Source organism: Amblyomma mixtum, chromosome 1, assembly GCF_055824585.1.
Source record: "Amblyomma mixtum isolate Tamu chromosome 1, ASM5582458v1, whole genome shotgun sequence".
Classification (NCBI taxonomy): domain Eukaryota; kingdom Metazoa; phylum Arthropoda; class Arachnida; order Ixodida; family Ixodidae; genus Amblyomma; species Amblyomma mixtum.
Genome location: NC_143012.1, coordinates 78766454 through 78788591, shown reverse-complemented (window position 1 = coordinate 78788591; position 22138 = coordinate 78766454). Strand labels below are relative to the sequence as shown.

Here is a 22138-nt window from a genome sequence, read left to right as displayed (position 1 = left end):
GTATAAAGTGGAAGCTAGGGAAAGTTGGTGAGCAGCGCGCGGGCACGGATGAGCAAAGAAGCAGCATCGTGGCTATATATCTTTGTTTGGCAGCTTGTTTGGAGCGTTTTGCCGGAAATTTTCAGTTATAAGCTACGGACGGACTATTCCTTTCAAAATAGTAAATAAGCAGCCTGAAGCGTGCAAGAACGTTTTCTTTGAAATTCCATGCACTTAATATGAATAAAAGCTTATTACTACCTACCTTAAAGTGCGGAGTTACTTGGACTGTCGTATCCCGTTACTGCCTGAAAATAAAGGACACCATTCCTGGAATTCAGTCTCATAGTGGGACGTTGTATTCAGACGGCAATTTATGATCAAGATTAGCAGTTCATTATCAGGATTAGAGTATGCGCCAAAAATGTCGCATTCCCTACTTTTTTCTTCATCAGCGTTCTTTAAAGACTCAGTTAATGAAGTATGTAGATTACAAGCAGTCATGCTGTCCTGGCGAGTTTTGAACCTGATGTACGCTCTGCTCAATTTAGAAGGGTTTTGAAAATTTCTGTGATATTGCATCGACCCCAGCCCTAATACGTCTCTGAGGAGGATTTACGGTCAACCCTTGGTATGGTGCGTGGTGTTAATAGTTTAAATTTTTATTTAAGGAAAAAATCGGGACAATGTGACTCTCTTTTCCGAAATTTATCGCCAAGGACGAAGTCCGCTTTGTGCCCGTAGAAAATTTTTTTAGGCAGTATCTGGACTGTCCATAGAGTTCTGTCTATGCAGTCTACAGACTCTCCATAGAAAAATCTTAGAGAACAGTCTATAGGCAATACAAATGTTATAGGCAGTTTATAAACAATCTATAGATTTATGGCCATACAGTTTTTGTGGAATTTCGTCTATAGACACTCTAAGAATCTAAATAGAAAGAAGTAAATATTTATAGGAAGGCAATAGAGTCTATCAGAAGTCTATAGACTGTCTATAGAAAATTTTTTATAAGGGTGCCTTGTAATCGATAGATGCTTAGCGCCTACGACACAGAGGTAAGAAAGAGAGAGAGAGAGTGACAGCGAGCGAGAGATAGAGAGCTGACGAATGTTTTTTTCTTTATGCCTTCCGCGTTCATTTGATGTTGACGCTGACAGTGAAAACAAAAATAAAGCGCACAGAAAGCCGCTCTCAGCTGAGCCGCAGCTGGTCGCTCGTCACGCAGCTGCGGTCTCGTCCGTTGCGCGTTGTACTCGGGCGAGTGAAGTTGGTTGACGGCCCCTCTCGGCTTCGCTCGTCGGGGAAATCAGCCCGCGACGACGAAGCCCTAGCTGGCCACCGGCATGGCGTCACGTCCGCTGAGCGTTGTAAACAGGTACGTTGGAATTCCTGGCCTGGTCCTGCGTAACCTCCACTGTATGACGTTTGAGAAAAGGAGGGACGAAGAATTTGGGCGTTCCGACATCATGTACTTTCCCGTCTTGGTTTGCGAAGCATGTGGGGATGCCCTAGGCTCAGAGAAGCTGCGACCCTTGCAAGTGTGAAGTTTGAAGCTTATAAGCAGACATGGTTTCATGCCATTAGTAACGTACTCTACTTTGGCGGTATTTATTTCCGACATCATGTACTTTTCCGTCTTGGTTTGCGAAGCATGTGGGGATGCCCTAGGCTCAGAGAAGCTGTGACCCTTCGAAGTATGAAGTATGAAGCTTATAAGCAGACATGGTTTCATGAAGCAGTTTGGAACCTTATGAATGCAATGTGCGTTTTGAAAGTGCTGTGAAAATCCGTCTCAAGAAGCGTGCTTGGTAGGTGTACTTTCAAACTTAACTGGAAGTTAGGCGCTTCAATGTTATAGTTATTATGTACATTCGACCACAGCGAAAACGATGATACAATTGGGGCAGCAAGGTGGAAAACTGGGCGATTGGGATGGAGCTATCTTAGATGGTGCGCAAAACATCAAAAGGGAAGAGGAACGATACACCACGAGCGCTTGCATTTTGTCGTACCCTAAAATAAAAAGAAAATTATAGTGTTTGTTGCTTGTACCGTGGTAACTGCGTCGACAATTAGGTATTGTTGACAGCTAGGTATTGTCAACAATACCTAATTGTCAGCTATATTGAATTTTCTTTACTCTAAAACCTGAAGCGTTTTTCATATTAGTCTTAATTTTTTTTGTCAATCTTCACCGGTCGGTTGAATTTTTTCGTGAGCGACGGTAGGACACTGATCACCCATCTTAGCAGCTTTATTGCATGCATGCAAGCGATCTTGATTTTGTATATAATGGTAATTATAATGTTAATTTGATCCTCGTTGCATAGTTTCTGTGTTCCTGTAGCGCTTGTGTGTGTACAATATTTCTACATATGTATGTACTAATTACGTCGGGATGTACAAGTTTTTGGTGTAATCACGTTATTTGTCTGCTCCGTCAAACTGCATCAGGGTGCCGACGCCGCGTCGAGTTTTTTGTCAGCCTTTTGCTTCGGATGGGTCTTTCTGTAGAAAGGAAATAAATGAATAAATAAGTAGATAAATAAATAAATAAATAAATAAATCGGTTCATACTTAGCATGGACGACACACAAGCGGAGTACTTCCACTGTGTTTACTGGTTTAACTGCGCGATCGCCGCACAGTACAATCAGGCAAAAAAAACAACAACAAAACAAATATATCCATCCGGCATATCACGCTTTATTGTTTTGTCTGTGGCTTCTTGCCCAGTTCAATGGTTTGAAAGAAGAAGGAGACAAGGTTGCGTAGCCTCCAGAAATTTGGAGCTTTCCTTACGCAATACGAGTCGCGCTGAGAGGTCCAGAAACGAGCCCATTGGTACAGGATTTCTTACAGGGAGCGCCGCAGTATTCGACGGCCGTGAGTAATGGACTACTTATTGGCTTGCTGGCCGCGCTGACCTGCCACTTTCACCTCTGCCCCACGGCTAGATCCTACGAAGCCAGCTCTAACGTAGTGTGGTTTGGTTTGGTTTATGGGGTTTAACGTCCCAAAGCGACTCAGGCTATGAGAGACGCCGTAGTGAAGGGCTCCGGAAATTTCGACCACCTGGGGTTAAAGGCTATGAGAGACGCCGTAGTGAAGGGCTCCGGAAATTTCGACCACCTGGGGTTAAAGGCTATGAGAGACGCCGTAGTGAAGGGCTCCGGAAATTTCGACCACCTGTGGTTAAGTCGAAATATCCGGAGCCCTTCACTACGGCGCCCCTCATCGCCTGTGTCGCTTTGGGACGTTAAACCCCATAAACCAAACCAAACCACACAATACGTTAGAGCTGGCTTCGCAGGATGTTATAACCTCGCAAAGAAACGAAAAGCAATGTCGCTTCCACTTTTTAATCAAGCTGTGCAAGCGATTGCGCTAAAAAGAGCTAAATTTCATCCCGCTCGCTTTTGCGCGTGTCGTTTTATTCTCGCGTCAGGAAAAGCTCATTTTCGGGAAGATTGCGTTCAGCTTTACCAAACTGGTAGTCAGCGCCAGTTAACTGTTTCAACGTGTGAAATATTCCAAGCGGCGCCCCCTGTGATGACAACCAGAACAGATACTCTGTCTGTTTGATTTTTTTTTTCTAGTACGACACAGTGCGCTCGTAAACAAGTGAAAATGACCGTAATGATGATAGTGGTTTCAGTATCGGTCTCATAGGCATGGCGTCCGGCGTTGGATCCCCAGTGTCGCCAGGTACCCACCGGTTTTTCATTGGTGCAGGCTTCCCTCAGGACTACTCCCTTATAGAAATGGTCTACAGACAGTCTATAGACTTTTTATAGACTTTTTTGCCCTCCTATATATATTTCTTGTTGTATATTCATAGTCTATAGACAAAAGTCTACTGAAAGTATATGGCCAAAAATCTATAGAATTGGGTTTGCCAGTAGGCTGTTCTCTAGGATTTGTCTTAGAGTCTATATACTTTATAGGCAGATATCTATGGACAGTCTATAGAAATTTTTGTAAGGGCTGCTCGGCTTCTGTGCTTTGAAATGCTGGCAAAGGATGTGTTTTTGTCCCACACCTTGCAGGCCATAAAAGTGACCCACGACGTTCTTTGACCAAGCTGCCTATGCACAAAGTAAAATAAAATCGTCATCATCACAAAAATATTGAAAATGGTGGAACCTAGAGTCCCGTAGTCTGCAAAAATGGGAACCGAGACAGGTTCCACTTTCTGCTTACTCAACCCACGCACATGATCCGGCTGCTCAGTCGGCTGCAGATGCTTTCCTCACAGCTTATCCCGTCAGCAGGATATCGCGTTAGCACGGCTGCTCGAATTTCTGAGGTGGAACGTTAGCAGCATCTATATATTTACTTTGTCAATGGAACTGAGGCTATGGTTAGCACCAGCGAATTCGAAATTGAATATCGTCGAGCCCGGATGTATCGAACACGGATATTTCGAATTATTGGCTATATCGAACACACAGATTATCCACTCAGAAATCCTTTGTACAAGTAGAGGAAAGTCGCGCTATATACGAAACTATAATTTAGTCGGCCATTCGATATACTGAAGTGCTCGCCGCGCCCTTCCAATTGGCGCTTCTCCTAAAGACACTCTCTGGTCTCTTTCCGCGCTCTGAGACTGATTGATTGTGTGGCCTTGGGCACCTGCGTGCAGTGCTAGAGCGGGCTATGCTAGAGCGGGGCCTTCAGTCTCTTGTACTTATATTCCCCGACACATCGCTGCTATTAGGTGGAGCCAACTGTTACACTTTGGAGGTCCTCGCGTTGTGGAAACCAAGTGCACTTTGATATTAGTAGGGATTATTCCTTTTATACTTTACCGGTAAGAGGATGCGACTTCTCATGGTAGGCAACGGATAGTCTCAAAGCAGCGTCTGCAGCGTCTTCAGGGCGAGGCAGGCTTAATCTAGAAACGCCTTGCAAACGGATAGCGTCCGACTTGGAAATCGTATGGGTGTTCTTAACCTTAGCCCACCACCAAGGAATTTTAAATACTTGTTATCGCGCTATTAATAAACAATCTACTCTCGTTTCTGAGCTTCATGATGCCATTAACAACGTTACGTCATATTACCCATCATCGTCTGTATGTTGGCTGGTCTTTACCCGCTGTGCTAAGTCTACATCTTCCTCGTGTGGAAAGCTTGCTGTACTTAAACAAACAAGACACACCATAAGGACGACAGACGAAGCGTCGATCATGAAACACCAACTAGCCCCTATAATTGCTCTTTACATCTTGCGCCTGCGAAGCATTGATGGATCTTTATTTGTGTTGTAACCCTACGCAGGTATTTACTTGACTTACAAGAATCACAGACACTTCAGCGAACATTCTAGACCTAATCTCTGCACGAACCACGAAATACATTCCGATGTAACATACTAGCTTGGGCTAAGGGATCATCTTGTACTAAGCTTTTTCTTCACTATACCCACGCGGAAAACAATTACGAAGATATAAACTTTTCCGAACTATCATCGTGCGGATTTCAAACAATTGAACAGCGAGTTTAGCGACTTTCTAACAGTGTTTTCAGTATGTTTTGAGCAACGATGGGATGCACTAACAGGAAGTCATTCAATTGTAAGGTTCACGAGCTTATTAGCCGGTCATTAGGAAACCAAGAAATCTCGTACAATCCAAAAGCACCATGAAAGAACTCTTATATTGGACGCCTATCCAACCGCAAAAAATAAACAAAAATAAAATATTTATATCGTCAAACCAAGACATCATGCAATCAGTTTACTAGTCTTTACACAGCTTTGCTAATTGTGCTGATGTGTCTGGTGCTGCAATGGATAAACGAAAGTTTCTTACTAATACATTACCTGATATGTTAATTACTAATGCCAGATTATTTTGGAAAGTTATTAATCTGCCGAACGCACCAGAAATTTTTCTAATCTCAATAATGAACCAGTTTTAACACAGTCGAGTAATTTAACACAGTTCAGCTAATGCTGAACTGATTTTTCTGATAGCACGCTTGTTATTCGTAGAAAAGAGGGAAAGAACGTAATGGGGAAATTCCTGAATGGTAGATAAAAGAAAAGTTTTGTATTTTTGAGCTGTAGCGCATCAAAAGACGAAAGACGGGGAGAGATGGACACACGGAACGGTGTGTGCGCACACACGCAGCGCTGTATGACAACCTTGTTCACCACGCCACCCCTTGTCTTTGGATGCGCTACAACTCAGAAATATAAACCAAGCCCAAATTTCTGCGTTACTCAGGTTTGTACCTTACGGAACTACAAAGCACGGCGGAACAGGAAGACAGCTGCTGAAAAACCAGTCGTTCACATGCCTTGCCACTGCTGGCGCTGCTTGCCTTTACACTACATTAGGCTTCGCATTACATTACAAGGAGCGACTTATGGAAATGAAACTGACAAAAATAACTTGTTGGGTACAAAGACAGAAGCGTGCAGCAGAAATGAAAGTTAAGTAATAGTACTCCATCGCCAATAGGCGTTAGGGAAAGAAATTTGGCCAGACGTGTTCCCTTCAGTGTACCCTCCAGTTTTTAATGCGAGAGTATTATACGGCTCTGTCGCGTCAGCAAAAAAGTGTCCGCAAACTTGTCCACACGATTACGTCATTCTCTAAAGACAAATATGTGAAAGTGTGACTGTGATAGATAGTGTGTGATAAAATGTTGCCGTGGGAAAAATTTGGTTGGTGAAGTGTAATTAGTTAAACACGAAAAACACGTGAAAGTACTCTTAGACGTCAGAATAGCCACGGATGTCGATATAGTACACGGACGTCAGAGCAGCTACGGATGTCGGTATAGTATGTGGACGTTTTGCTTTTGCATTGCTCTAATGCGGGTCGTCCCAGTTATCTAAAATTTAATCACTACAATTGCAGTCTTGTTCATGTGTCCCTTGACCCAATGTACAACAAAGGCATTAAGATTGCATCGGTTGCGTGCTTTCGAGTGAAATTTCAGACTCCACGCTACGCAGTGTGGCGTGCCTGACTCCGAGTGCAACCTCATGGAAAGGATGCTGAAGCTGTGGGCGACGGTGTTTCTGTTCAAGATGGCGCATGGCTTCGTTTGCCCGCCAAACTTCTGCGCGAACACCACGTGTCCGACGGTGTCCGCCGAGAACTGTCCAGGGTACCTGAGCAACGAAGGCAGCTTCTGCGGGTGCTGCGAAGTCTGCATCCACACTCTAGGTGATTCCCTATATACATAATGTTATAGAACGGGAGCTGGAGGATGTTAGGAGAATGAATTTCTTCTTGGGAATTCCACACTACTGCCGTTTCTGCAACTAACGTGTCCTTGTTTGTAAGGTGTGGCTCATTGTGCGCCCCTTTATATCATCATCATCAGCTTGACTACATCCACTGAAGGGCAAAGGCCTCTCCCATGCCTCTCCAAATAACCCTGTCCTTTGCCGGTTTTGGTCATCGTATCCCCGCAAACTTCTCAATCTCATCCGCCCATCTAACTTTCTGGCACTCCCTGTGCTACGCTTGCCTTCGCTTGGAATCCACTCCGTTACCCTTAAGGACCAGCGGTTATCTTGCCTTCGCATTACATGCCCTGCATGCGTTTATGTGCTTGCGTGTTTTTGATTTTTAAGGCGGAAGCCTTTAAAGGGAAGCTGAAGAGATTTTCGAATTCATTAAGATGCTCACGTATGGATGTGGGAACCCTAAAAATCATGTGGGTGAAATTTTTTTGCAGATTAATCACTTAGGAGCGACGTAATCGCCGTTTAAAATTGTGCGGTAGCTCCGCCCTCCGCTGTCCGCCGAGCGCTGCTGATGACACTGACGATGCGAGCCGAAACCGGAAACCGTGGGGTGGTGACGTAAACATTGGTGTTCCGTCGCCTCGCAGCCTCCGCGACCGTGCTTGTTTCTGCGTGCGTGCCATTGTAAGCTGCTTCGATCTGCCGTGTGTTCCTGTATTTGTGCGTTTTTATGTTTGTGGTGACGTTCAGAAACGCGTGCAGCATCGAGTGAAGCTGTGGACCATCATGCCGGCGTTCTGCGCAGCCTTCGGCTGCACTAACACCAGCGGCCGCGACGATGTGGTCTTTCATTATTTCCTGCAAAATAAGAAGCTTTCCGCGAGGTGGGTCGCTGCTGTGAAGCGAAGGGATTTCAAGCCCTCAAAGACTGCAGTGCTATGCTCTGACCACTTTCGTGATGAAGACTATAACCAGAGCCTGTCGATAATGCGTTCATTGGGCCTGTCAACAAAGTCAGCTCGACTGAAACCCGGCGCAATACAGTCTGTCTTCGCGCACAGGAGCTCGTCACCGCCACCGAGGCCAGCTTTCGCGAAAAGGAGGAAGCTCGAGGTAAGAATTTGTGTATTAATTCTATGAGAATTTGACTGCGCGAACCGGCGTTCTGTGTATGACGCGTAATTTCGTGGATGCAAGACTTTCGGTAGTAGTGAGATGAACGGCGCTGGAATGAGAGCGTCAGGACGGCAGCGAACTGCAGCTTACAAAATAAGTGCTTAGCATTTATGCTCGCAGGCATGCATCATGCATCTCGTACAGCATTACTCATATCAGAGCTCGGCCCTAAATTGTTTGGCTGAATAAAAATCTTAAACTGCTACTGTAATACTGCAAGAGGTGGAGCGACGCAAAGTGCGCCTCACAACCGGAGACTGCGCACCGCGCGTGAGCAGAGAACTTCGTTTGGTAAGCGAGCACGTGAAAAGACGTTATATGCAGCCTCTTTACTCAATTATGTTGGAGCTCACATATTCTAGGATTCATGCGTAGCCCTCAGTGGCGAGAACATAGGGAGTAATACGCGGCACATTTTTCTTCGTGCTCGGAGCGCCGACAAAAGTCTTTGCAGATGTTTCTGGTATACGGGCGCGCGGCGGTTCGTTTTCTATTTGGTTTCGCCTGGGGCCTGGCTGATAGCCGCCTCGTCAGCGCCCAATGTGCGCAGTCATGGCGCTTGCAGTCCGGCCCCAAAGCGTACACTTTTTTTTTTTTGAGCGATCTACGTCGGACGCGCCCGCTGGCGCTGTGTTAGCGCGTGAAGTTGCCTGTCAGGGTGAAAGTTTTTAAAGAGATCTTTTTTGCTTGGCTATAGTATTTGCAGGAGGTGCTCCAAATCTGCAAATACAACATAATATGAAAATAAAAATTTAATTAAGATATGCTGTTTAGTGAGCTAATGGAAGCCTTCTGCCTATTACTGGTGTCTGCCATTTCCCCCAATATAGCCCGAGGGATAAAATTAATACAAGGTTAGTTACCATTAAGTTTTGGACCTTCTAAAGAAACACCTGGTATATAATAAATGACCTCACTTTGCACGGAGCTCGCCAATCAACAAAATGGTTTATGGAATAAACCAGAAGATTTTACTCATACTGAAGCACACTTTTGTTCTGTTTGCAACAATAACATCATATGGCTTATGCCTTTCAGGTTCTTGTCGAACTGCTGCAAGATCAAGACTACACACCAGACGATAGTGCAAATAAATAGTGCGTGGAAAACGACATCATACCTGGAGGCTCCACACCAGACAGTCAAGAATGCACACCAAACAGCAATACAAATCAGGACTGTGCAACAAGTCGAATGCCACTTGCAGATGCTGCTGAGGACCCTGCATCGAACTTTTCTAAAAGTGATGACAAGGCTGACAAGTCTGTTCACGTTCTAATGCAGCCAATACCAGTAAAGTGTTCTGCCAGGAATACATTTATAATAGCACATATAGTCGTTAAAAATTGCCGAGTGCAGCATGGCTTCATACATTAATAATAATATATAATTGTGCGCCACGTGTGCTACAGCCAGCCTTGCGATTCGGCCTGCTCGGTTGCAGCACGAGGCCATCGAGTTAGTGAAAAAATTCACTTGTCGCTTGATCTGAGAACAGCACGACAAAGGCGACCGCAAACGGATGGAGATATTCCTACAAGGGCTTGCAGTATGAAGCAACTCGCCTAAACAAGGATTTTAATTTACTGCCAGATCCCATCTTGGCACGCAGAACGGAAGGCGTACGTTTGTCACCTCGACGAGTTCTGCCGCAAAGCGCCGCGAACTTCTGTTTTACGCGTGTGTTATGAACCGAGCCGGCACGAAGCGACCATGAAGCGATGCCAGCATAAAATTTGCGTGCAAAAAGAGCCTGATAACTTCTTGCGCATGTCAGTGGTCTGTGTGGATTACAAGCAGATTTTCGGCAGCACCGACAAGCGGCAAGACAACAATGCCGACGATCGCATCCAGCTTACATTGCATTAGGAAAATTTCGTGGAGCAGTGCTATACTACATTTGCTCGCTTCAAAATTAATTTATTATATCTCTGAATGAAGTTTGGCTAGAAAAGTATGCTTACGAAAGGACATTTCCAACACGTGGAGATGCTGACTCTTCGCTTTCGTTCAAGCCAAAAGCACCGCTTGCGCCAGCATCGTTGCTTCCTTGGAGCGGTTTGCTCTTTGCGATTGGTTCGTACATGTAGGGGATGACGCCAAGATCCTCCTGGTAATCTTCGATGTGTTCCATCGTGATATAAGCATCAAACCAACAGCCCGAACCACCGCGCGCCGCGCTTCATGTACTACATCGGCGGCGACCGAGCCGGGCTCACCGAGCCAACGCCAGTGTTCACGTCACGAGGCGCCCAACCAATCACAGGCGGCAACGAGGCGCGCGAGCTGGCCCGAGGCTGCTGCTGCACTTTTCGCCAAAATAAAATATGTTTGCGCTTTCCTCTACCTAATTTCGATGAGAAATTCGAATTCCGAGGGTGGAAAACTGTAAAGTGCATCTCTTTACTCAATTTTTTTGGGAAACCTTTCAGCATCCCTTTAATGCCTCATCGCTGTAAGCAGAAGTTGTCGACAGAAATGTCACACTTTTGAATTGGTCGAAATGGTCGTGACGTCACAGTGCGCGATTTTTGCTCTTTTTTAGTGTATTTTCTTATGTTTGCACCTTGTTGCATTTCCTTATGCCCTGAGTTGAACTCTTGAACATGTTACAATTTTCGGTCAGGATGCACACAACTGTGGATTACTAAATGATAAAGGAACACAAATGTTTATGTGCATCTTACCCACTAGACTAAGCCTGCTTCAGGGGAACCTCCGAGTGTTAAATGTGCGACTCCTCCGACGTGAGCACTTACAATGGCAGACATGTCGTGATTGATTGTGTTCATATAAACAAAATAGATTGAACTACACGCAGATTTTGATGCACAACGATCTGTACACTAATTCCGGGCATACTTAGTTGGTAACATACCAGCATTATTTTAAAAACCAGTCTAGCACCATAATTCTTTTTTTTTTTAACGTCTTTATTTCTGCATTTAGTAGGCCGATACCTTGCGGCAGAACTAAGGTGCTTCATGGAGGTTGGGGTGGGGGAGTGGTTAAGGGTGGGGGTGAGGATGGGGGTGGGGGTGAAGGTCGGAGTGCGGGTGGGGGACCGGTGTGCGCTTCTTCCTCGAGGTAGTGTCGTCCCGAGGTCGGCTCCGCGAAGTGATGGCCTGGCCCTTCATCTTCCTTGAAGTAGGAAAGAAAAGTTCGCCAGAGCTGGAGTGCGTCTGATGGCCCGATGTGCGATGGCGGATCGACCCATTCCTGCAGGGTTCCAGGTCGAAGCCCGCCGAGGGACTTGAGTGCTCTCTCCCGTACTGCGTCAAAGGTAGGGCAGCTCCACAGGAGATGTTCGGCCGTGCCTCTGGCAGGGCACGTCGGGCACTGAGGAGTCGGGTATGAGCGCGGGTTTATGAGATGCAACTTCGCTGGTGATAGAAGCTGGCCGGTCTGGGCTCGGCGAAGGAGCACTGCCTCCACTCTCCGGAATGCGCTATGTGGACGGCGATATAGTTGCTCAGGGTTGGCCAAGTGCTGTAGTATGCTGCGACGATAGCGTTGTGCGCGATGCCATGTCTCCGCCCTATCCATATGGGGCGACGACGGGTGCGCAACGTCATTAGGGGGCCAAGAAGCGGAAACGAATGTGGATCCAGGCAAAGGTGCGGAAAGAGCTGCTGCACGCGCTGCCTGGTGTGCCTTTTCGTTTCCAGTGATTCCTTCGTGTGCAGGAATCCATTTGATAATGACAGTGTAGCCCTCCTCTCGCAGGCGACGGGCTTCTGTTCGAATAGTGTTGAGAACGGCATAGCTCCCCCTGCGCGGCAGGCGGTGTACGCTGCTTGTGAATCTGTGTAGACATGGTAGGTGCAAGGAGCCGGATCTTGCCTTTCTACTATTCGAGTAATGGCAAGTCGTATGGCAATGAGTTCGAGATTGGTGACGGTGTGTTCCTCGGAAAGCCGTTGAACTACAGAGGTATCTGACACAGAATCGTGACAAGCTATAGCGGCGCAGTGTTGAAACTGAGCGGCGTCTGTGTATAGTTGGATGGCTCCTTCCTGGGCTAGCTTGTATGATGTCTTCTCGTGTCGTTTGGCGGCAGCTTTGCGCCTTTGAGGATTAGCCGAACTCATATTCTTTGGTAATGGCATACCGTCTACTAAGTCGATCAGTTCCCATGGCGGCGCAGCGGACGAAAGTGGCTCTAAGTTGTCAAAGTTGTAGCCTAATGCCCGCAGGATCTGTCGGCCAGCCGCCGTTGTGGAGAGACGGACTCGCTGGGCTAGCGATTGCTGCTCTGCCAGATCCTGCAGGGCATTGATTTTGCTGCAAGCGTGTAGGTTCACTACTGGGCAGTACTGCGGCAGACCAGTAACCAGCCGCATCGCCTTGCGATTGATTCGCTCAAGCTGAAGGCGTTGGGTTGCGTTAAGCCGCATGTACGAATATGCGTACAGGATTTTTGATGTTATGAGTGCCAGGGTAATCTGACGGAGCCCCACCTCCTTGATTCCCCATCCACGCGCAGAGACGCGGCGCATAAGGTGTAAAGCCTGATGACAGCTATGCATCGTGTTACGAAGCCAGCTTTTGGCTCCTCCGTCCTCGTCAATAAGCATGCCGAGTATACGGATTGTTGGTTTCCGGCAGATAACTGAGTGCCCTAAATGAAGAGAGATAAGTTTGCGTTCGACCTCGGCTCGTACTCGCGAACCATTTAAGACAACCACATACTCGGTTTTTTCGGGAGAGGTTTCCATTCCACACTTCTTGATGTATTCATGGACGGCATTAAGGCCTGTTTGTAGGGCTAGTTCTTGCTCTGCAGGGGACCCTGAATTAGTCCACAACGTTATATCGTCCGCATACACGGCAAAATTAAGACCGGGTATCGACGACAGCATTGGCGGGAGACCTGACATAGCAATGTTAAAAAGAGCCGGTGATATGACAGCGCCTTGGGGAACACCTGTTTGGTTACGTTGCCATTCACCCTGAGTATCTCCAACCATTACTGAGAAAGTTCTTTCTGCAAGAAAGGCCTTCACGAAGCGGTAGAGGTTGCCGCCTATCCCCACTTCCTGTAGCCGGCGAAGTATGGTCGAGTGGGGCACGGAATCGAACGCCTTTTTGACGTCTACCCCAACAACCACTCGGAGCTGTGCGCTGCTAGGGTATGCGAGAACGTCGTTATAAAGCCTTCTGAGAATGTCTTGGGCACAGAGCCCTCGACGAAAACCTACTTGCATAGGAGACAGGACGTTGTACTTGTCTAAGTACCATTCAAGTCTTCTTAGAGCCATACGTTCCATGACCTTACAAAGGTTGGACGTCAGCGATATTGGCCTGAGGTCTTGTAATGTTCGACTTGGCTTGCCAGGTTTTGGAATCGGTATTACCACTGACTTCTTCCAGGCAAGAGGAAGATCACCGTTGGTCCAGTACTTGTTCATCTCTTTCAAGAGGGCAACTTTATGTGACTTGGGAAGGTTCAGGAGTGTTGAGTAGCGTATATCATCCGGCCCTGGGGCGCTATTATGATTGGAGTCATACAGGGCTGCCTCCAGTTCGTCTAATGTGAAGGGAACGTCGTATTCGTTTTATGTACCTGATACGGGGTCCGCAGGCAAGGCATCTGCATTTTCAGGTTGGGGAAAAAATACCTTCCCTGCTTGTATAGCTAACTTCGCCGGGGAGACATTCAACTTCAAGGCCATGCATTGGGCAGGGGAAATTGGCTTCTTGCGTCCAAGGATGGCTCGAAAGATGTGCCAGGCCTTCGATAAGTTAGCTGCTCCATTGAGTGAATGGCACAGCAGCTGCCAGTCTTGGAGAGCGAGCTGCAGAGTATACTTCTCAACTTCTTGACTGATGCGAGTGAGAGCACGCCTCCGATGGGATGTCCGGCCTGATCGGCGATACGCCTTGAGAGCACGAAGCCTACGATTCCACAGACTCAAAAGGTGGGAGTCCGGCTTTGGGGCATCAAACTTGACTGAAAGCTTCGTTGTAGCTTTCTTCTTGGCATCGCTGATCTGAGTAATGAGCTCGTCTAACCCTGTGGGAACGTTCACCGTACCGAGCATTCTACGAAAATCGTCCCACGAGACATGCTCCTCTATTCGACGGCGTTGTTGCCGCTGTAATGACTTTCGCCCTCGAGGAGCCCATGAGACCACCACGGGATAATGATCACTGCCCATGAGATCATCAGCCCTCGACCATAGGATCTCACTGGGATGAGACACTAGTGTCAAGTCGGGGGAAGTGTCTTGTTGACCTTTGTGCTGGCCAAGGCGAGTAGGTAGCGTGAGGTCGTTGGCTATGGTCAGTTTCGCTCTGACAATTTGCTGCCAAAGGTGCCTTCCCCTAGCATCTGAGTGATGATATCCCCAGCTGCTGTGCATGGCGTTAAAATCACCCCCAACTACAACGCGATCCTGGGGATATATCCTTAAGAAGTGTTCTACAAAAGACATATCCACTCGATATGTCGTAGTGCCGAATGATCGCGCATAAATTGAAAAAACTAAGGCTTGTTGGTCGCCATCTAAGCTAAGGCGTACTCCCGCTACCTCCTGCGTCTGCGTGCACCACGCGGAAGTATCTAGTTCAGTGTGGGCCGTGCGCGACAGAACAAGAACGCATGCCTGCCCATTGGCCATTGGAGGCGCAGATCGCGATCCTGGCCCGGGACGCCGGTGCTCTATGGAAGGGGTGCAGTAAGGTTTGTACCCTATTAAATTGGGGTTATTAAGGCCAGTCTCCTGAAGCAGGATAGCTATAGGAGGCGTTGGCGTGATGGACAGTCTCCTCTGAAGTTCCGCTTGTTTGCGACGGATTCCCCGGCAGTTCCATTGCAAGAACCATATAGGAGAGTCCGAAGCAAAAATGTCATGTGGTTTCGCGCTAATTCCTGCCATTATTAAACTGGAAGGTACGCGGGAGTGAAGATGATGTGTGCCCAATTTCGGGCTCTTGATTCAGAGAAACCTGTGACATTCCCAAGAGTGGGAGCATACGCTTGATCACCTCGGCAGTGACCAGTTCGATAATGCGCGTGAGCTGGTTTTCATCTAAGTGTAGCGCACGCGAACTATCTTTTGCAAGATTCGTTTGCGGGCCGCGTTGCGTATCACGGAGTGTTTCGGCGTAAAGCCGATGGATGCGCGCTTGCTTTGGTGCCGTCGCGGTATGCTCAAAAACTGCGGCTAGAGATGAGGTGGCATTCCTTTCACTATTGCTCTCAGATTGTGTGGAGGGCTTGTGCGCGCCTTGCCGTTTAGATTTATGTTCGCTGTCTCGTGTCTTCTGCTTCGGCTGACTTTGTAGTGGAGGGAAGTCCTGATTAACAAGCACAACTGACTCCGAGGCTGATTGCTGCGTATTGACAGGGCTCTTGTGCACCGACGTCGACACCGTTTGGTTACCACGTAGAATCTCGGCTTGTTGTTTGCGTTCTTTTCGTCGCGATACTCGGATACGACGGAAAATGCCATTCCTCAATGTTTTTGTGGCCTGCCGCCGAGCAGGGCACTTTGGGTCCGTGGCTACGTGGGGACCTCTGCAATTGCGGCAAAGTGGTTCCGTCGGACAAACCTCGAGGTTTCCATGTGCAAGGCGACCGCAGTACGAGCATCGACGTTGGTCGACTAGTGGACACGAAATTGCCCTGTGTCCGATTTTGTGACAGGTCTCGCATATGATAGACTTCGGGGGATAAGGTGTCACCGGGAGGAGTATGCTGTACAGATGAATTTTTCGGGGAAGTCTGGAGCCCTCAAACGTGATTAGAGCTGCTCCGTTCTTGCCCATAGGCCTGGCGTTTATTATCCTGCACGAGTAGCACGTGAGGTTTGCCATGAGCTGTTCGCTTGTTAACCCGTTGGCACGATAAATGACCCCACGGATCTGGCCGGGGCGTATGGTTTCATAAGCTTGAATAGGTGTCTCCTTTCCAGAAATTAGGAGAGACTGCAGTCCAATTAGATGGTCTCTGGCATGCATATGCGATATGTCGACAGCAAACTGATTGCTGCGTTCAAGAGGCCGGACTTGAAAGCCAGAGTGAAAATGAATTTTTCGAAGCTCATTGGCAACAGCTTCGTGCAGCCAGTGTGCGGGGAGTGTCCCTAGTTGTCCAGGTGAGGTTAGCTTAATTATCACAGTGTATTTAACACTGATTGGATCGGCGGCTGCGGCCTTGTTCTTTCGCCTAACAGGCTGCCAATCATCTTCTTCAGTATGTTCATTATCAGCCAAGTGATCGATTCTGCCCATTGGGGTGACTATGGACGCTGAGGCACAGCCTAGCGATCGATAATGCGCATCCGTGAAGCGAGCATTTATAGCTATCGGCGAGTGGGCATGTTTTACGCCGTGTCGTTTGTTCTCAAAGCGAGTGCTTTCTTGGGCCATCCGCGAGGTGCCTGACCCCATCCTAGGTTGCTTGGCAAATTTCGAAAACGGAAAAGTGCAAGATCCTACCTCGGAAGGGGCGCTTCCCGGCTTGTTTTCCGTGGAAAGAACAGAGAATGGGTTGGAGACAGGTATCGTCGCAACCACTTGAATGGCTTCGTCATCCGCCATGCTTTCGTCGGCGCCGAGCACGGCGTCAGGTTCGGCCGCTGCGTTATCTGTGCCGCTGCAAAGCGATGTTACCGCGGCGTCTTGCCGAGGCTGCTGCGAAGCCATGTTGGCGGCTTCGGCGGTAGGCGTATCCGATGCATCTGGATGGTTTCCTGGGGTAGTCGTTGACGCGGAAGCGTTGAAACCGTCGTCCACAGGTGACGAGGAACACGATGGCGGTGGCCCATTCATTTTTGGGAGCCTAGCCCAAAAACGTCCGGGCCAAAAAGCTTGAAAAAGTCGGAGCGATGCGAACGTGCGTCTGTTCGAGACGGCTGCTCACCATAATTCTTTATGCTCTCAACTCTTCACGCTTTCTTTTTACTCATTTTGTATCTATATAACTTGTTATATATTACCTTTGTTTTACTTACGGATTCCTCAAACAACTCCTGTGCTGAGTTTTAGTGTCCCTCCATTATAAGCTATGCACTGTAAAACGGCGAACTTCTAACTGTCCCCTCCCTGTCTTTTATTCCATTTCTATACCCTGCCTGCTATCCTTTCATTTCCGCTGCCGCAGCTCAGGTGCTTCCCGTAATGATGACAGATGCCGAGACTAGTAAAAATGTTTTTCTTCCTTTTATTATTGTTTATCAAAAGCACTACTAGTACACTACTACTACTATCACTAATAAAAAAATCTCTGCCTCTCCCGTAACCGAGAGCAGAGTAAGCATGAAATGTTTGCGGGCATAACACATGGGCTGCAGATGGTGCTAGTCAAAATCTTGAAATGGGTCTAGTGTTCAACACACCACACCACACCACACATACTGTGCACTGGTCCATGTGGAGGAGAAATTCTAGAGGCCCGTGTGCTGTGCGATGTCAGTGCACGTTAAAGAACCCCCGGTGGTCGAAATTTCCGGAGCCCTCCACTACGGCGTCTCTCATAGCCTTAATAGCTTTGGGACGTTAAACCCTAATAAACCAAACCAAACCAACCATGTGGACGCAATCGTATCCTGTGAGTGTCTGGGGAATCTCTTCCGCACTGCCTCGATCGTCAGCTGTATCCGGTTCCTCTTTGCCTTTCATCTTTGTAATCGTGGTTTTCATTCCTCGGTTATTTGTACCACTTTGCCTATGTGACACTGGTGACGTCACCACTAGATTATGTCACACATATTTGATGATGAAGTAGTGTCAAATTACTAATTAGTGACTAATTAGTGATTAATGACTAAATACTAATTAACTGCTAATTAATGACGATTATGCTTCGCCTTTAGGACTGGAACGCGACAGCGTGTTATAGCGCTGCCAGGCCGTCCTATCAGGAGTTGCGGGAGGCCCACCTCGTGTACCAATATACGCGGCTATCGCAGACGGTTCCTGGGCGCTGCCTGCTATACCGCTTACACATCCAACACACATGCGTATCACAGGGACGGAGAACATCCCGGTGCTGTGGCGCCACATGCTCTGGGTCGCTCCGCTCCCGCGTAACATGGACATGGCTTCACATGAAGGCAGACGACAAGCGCGGGTACGCACGCTTGAGAGGCAATATGGATCTAAAGAGGGCGTCTACTACGTGGACATCCCAGAGACGTCGCCCGCGGGATTCTGCACGGCTGCGGTAGTCCACCGCGGAATGAATATCGGTGGGCTGTCTTTTCGGGCCCCAAATTCAACACGAGCGGAGGAAGTCGCAATAGCTCTCGCTGCCGCCGATCCAAAATCGAGAACGGTTATCAGAGACTCTCGCCGGGCCAGTGAACATTATCTTGCAGGCGAAATATCACCTCTTGCCTCCCAAATTCTAAGGCGCGCTCCCGCCAATCCAACTCGCACAAAAGTGATCTGGGCTCTAGGCCACGAGGGTCTACGAGGCAATGAGGCCGCGTATGCGGCCGCCCGAGCGCTCACACACTGGGCTCCTCATCCTAGCTCTCCTGGCTCATAAGCTCATAAACCGCTTCTGCGGTTCCGCGAAATCCTAATTTATTATTGCGACAGCCACCGTCTCTACCCGGCACCTGCCAAGGGGCTGAGTAAGGTGGAGGAGCGAACTCTGCGGCGCCGGCAGACAGGAACTCTTCTCTGTCCTGCCATAGCAAAACACTTCGATTCGAACACAGATGGGTGGTGGTGGTGAAAAACATTTATGGGCAATTAAATTTTTTACAGAAAGGTGATTGGGGTAGGACCCTATTGGCCCTATCCCCTCACAGTACTAGGTGGAGCCCCTATTCCGGGGCCCCATTGGCAAGCAACGCCGCCCGCGTCCGTTGAACCAAGGCCTTTTGGCTCTTTAGATCTTGACAGCCGAGCAGGGCCACCTCCCTGTCCTCTCTGGTGGGGTTGGGGGGGATAGATGGGTTAGATTGACACGCCCAAACCATGTGGAAGGTGTCAGACACCTCCCCACAGAACCGGCACGTGCCATCAAAGGATGTATTGAAATGTTTAAGCACCGCCGGGCACAGTACAGTGTTAGTGAGAATTTTGATGAGGAGGCGCTCGTCAGCGCGATCCAGACTCTTACAAGGGGCCGGGTAGCTCCGGTGCTCCTCCTTGTAGTAATCGGTGATTTGTTTGAATGAAATGGCCACATTGTCTGATTGGGAGTATCCTTCCAAGAACAGGGAGATAGCCCCGGGAGAGAGTGCGCGGGCGGCCTGATCGGCCTGTTCGTTTCCCTGGAGTCCCTGGTGACCGGGGGCCCAAATCAGGTTGCGTGGAGTTGGATCTTCAGATCGACAGCTATATTCCAGTATGCGCCAGGCAAGCGGGGGAGCCCAGCCCAACTCGTAGTTCCGACAGGCCCCTCGCGAGTCGGTGATGATGTGTTTTGACTTGGGATTCGTGAGAGCCAGAGCAATGGCAATCTCCTCCGCGTGTGTGGCGCTGTAGGCTTTGAAAGTGAGCCCGTTTACTGTGTTTGTGTTGTGTACGACTGCGGCCGTGTACCACCCCCCGTGGTGTGGGCCGGCAACGTCTACGTAATACACATGTTCTTGGTTACCATAGTATCGCGTCAACGCTTCCGCGCGCGCCTGGCGACGACCGCTATGGTCTTCTCTGGACATGTTGCGGGGAAGGGGTCGGACCCGGAGGGCGCGTCTCCAGAGTTCTGACACTCTTTCCCTTTCCTCAATGTGGCAGTCGTGTTTGATGTGTAGCCGGTTCAAGAGGCGGCGACCGGACGTGGTCTGTGCAAGACGCGTGTATTGGTTGACTAAGTGGGCTTCTCGAAGCTCCCGGAATGTGTTGACCACGCACAAGGCCAGAAGTCTCTGGTTGGACGTGGTGACCGGGAGATCGAGAGCCCGCTTGATGACTTTCCGCAGGATGACCTCCAGTTGGTCATCATCGTGTTTGCGCAGGTGCAAGTAGGGAGTTGAGTAGAGGATTCTACTCGTTACGAAAGCATGGGCAAGCCGCAGTGCATCCTTGATTCGTAATCCGCCCCGCTTGTTGGAGACCCGGCGGACCATTCGGCCCACCTGGTCTCCCACCGTGCGAAGTTTGGCTAGGGTGGTGTCGACTCTGCGTTGGTGGTGTATGAAGAGGCCAAGGACGCGGATCTCCTTGGCCTCCCGGATCGGTCCCGAGGGGAGACTGATGCGAAGCGGTATTGTGTCCCGAGGGGAGGGACGTAAGTGCACAAATTCTGATTTAGCTGGGGCGCACTCGAGTCCGCAGTAGGCCGCGTAGTCGTCGACTAGGGTCGCCGCTGCTTGCAGGCAGGACTCCATGAGGCCCAGGTTACCTTGCGTGGCCCAGATTGTAATGTCATCCGCATAAAGAGCGTGATGTATCCCGGGCAAAGAGGACAATTTGGAGGGAAGATGAAGCATTGCCAAATTGAAGAGGAGGGGAGACAGGACCGCGCCTTGAGGTGTTCCCCTCGGGCCGATGGTGTATGGCCCGTGTTCCGCATCTTGTATGCGTATGTAGGCTTGATGGTCTGTAAGAAATTGTTTTATGTAGTTGAATGTTTTGTGGCCACAGTTGGCGTTACTGAGGTGGTCCAGGATTACTTCGTGTTTGACGTTGTCGAATGCGCCTTTAAGATCCAAGGCCAGGACCACCTTGTCGTTGTGGGGACATTCGACAGGATCTAAGATGTCGTGGTGAAGCTGCAGAAGTATATCCTGTGCTGACTTGTGAGGGCGAAAACCGAACATGGTGTCCGCGAAAGTGTGCTGTGTTTCGAGAAAATCGGAGAGTCTGTCGCGCACCATCGTCTCCATCAGCTTGCCGACACAAGACGTGAGGGAGATGGGGCGAAGGTTCTCCACATCAATAGGTTTTCCGGCCTTCGGAATAAAGGTGCGATATCTCGCATGGTGTGGGCATGTACTCAGAATGCTCACCTTCCCCCACCCCCACCCGAGAGGCATGGGGGACTGCCCTCCTCAACTGCTCCACACTGGAGTCCCAAAGGGCTCTAGTAAAGCGGGCGCGAGACGGGGCCTCGTCGTGCGGTGTCCCGGACTAAGGATACCGACCATGCAGCGGGGTTTTCTGACCCTCAAACTCTCTGAGTATTAAAGTTTTTCACCACCACCACCACCACGGAACGCCACCACTCGTCCGGCGCGATGCCTTGCCCTTTGAACGTGACGCTTTTTGAGGAAAGGAAATTACGCAGTAATTCCCTGTCATCTCGGTGGACACCCGAACCGCACTATAAAGGAAGGGAGGAACGCCACCACCCGTTCGGCGCGATGCCTTGCCTTTTGAACGCAAGGCTTTTTAGGAAAGAAAATGGCGCAGTAATTCTCTGTCATCTCGGTGGGCACCCGAACCGCACCGTACAGGAAGGGAGGAACACCACCACCCGTTGGGCGCGAAGCTACCGGCGCTTGTATGCCGGTCCTGTAGGAGGGCTTAGGGAGTCTCGTTAAATCTCGTACGGTGCCCGGATGCTCTCGTTTCAGTGCCCGGATGTTGGCACTCGGTCTCGGCGTGACGTCACCACACTGCCGACAACGGAAGCTAAAAGCATTTCATGCTTAAAATTGGACGACGCTTAAGCTTCGCCTTTAAGACGCGATAGCGTCTTTCAGCGCTGTCAGGGAGTCCACGGAACGCCATCGCCTGTTCGGCGCGACGCCTTGGCCGCTTGACCAATCGAAAATTGTTTTTTTTTAGGAAAGGAGGTGAGGCAGTAAATGCCTCACTTGCCTCGGTGGACACCCGAACCGCGCATGATATGATTTATTTT

At 49.0% G+C, this 22138-nt stretch overlaps 1 protein-coding gene across 1 annotated transcript in view; it reads left to right on the top strand.

Moving 5' to 3' along the window:
* Positions 1 to 1248: 1248 nt before the first annotated feature.
* Positions 1249 to 22138, top strand: part of LOC149366875 (uncharacterized) — a 33240-nt gene continuing 12350 nt past the window's right edge. Inside the window, exon 1 of the mRNA XM_089552813.1 lies at positions 1249 to 1357. The gene's annotated coding sequence lies outside the window, so the exon portion shown is untranslated. The remainder of the gene's footprint in view (positions 1358 to 22138) is intronic.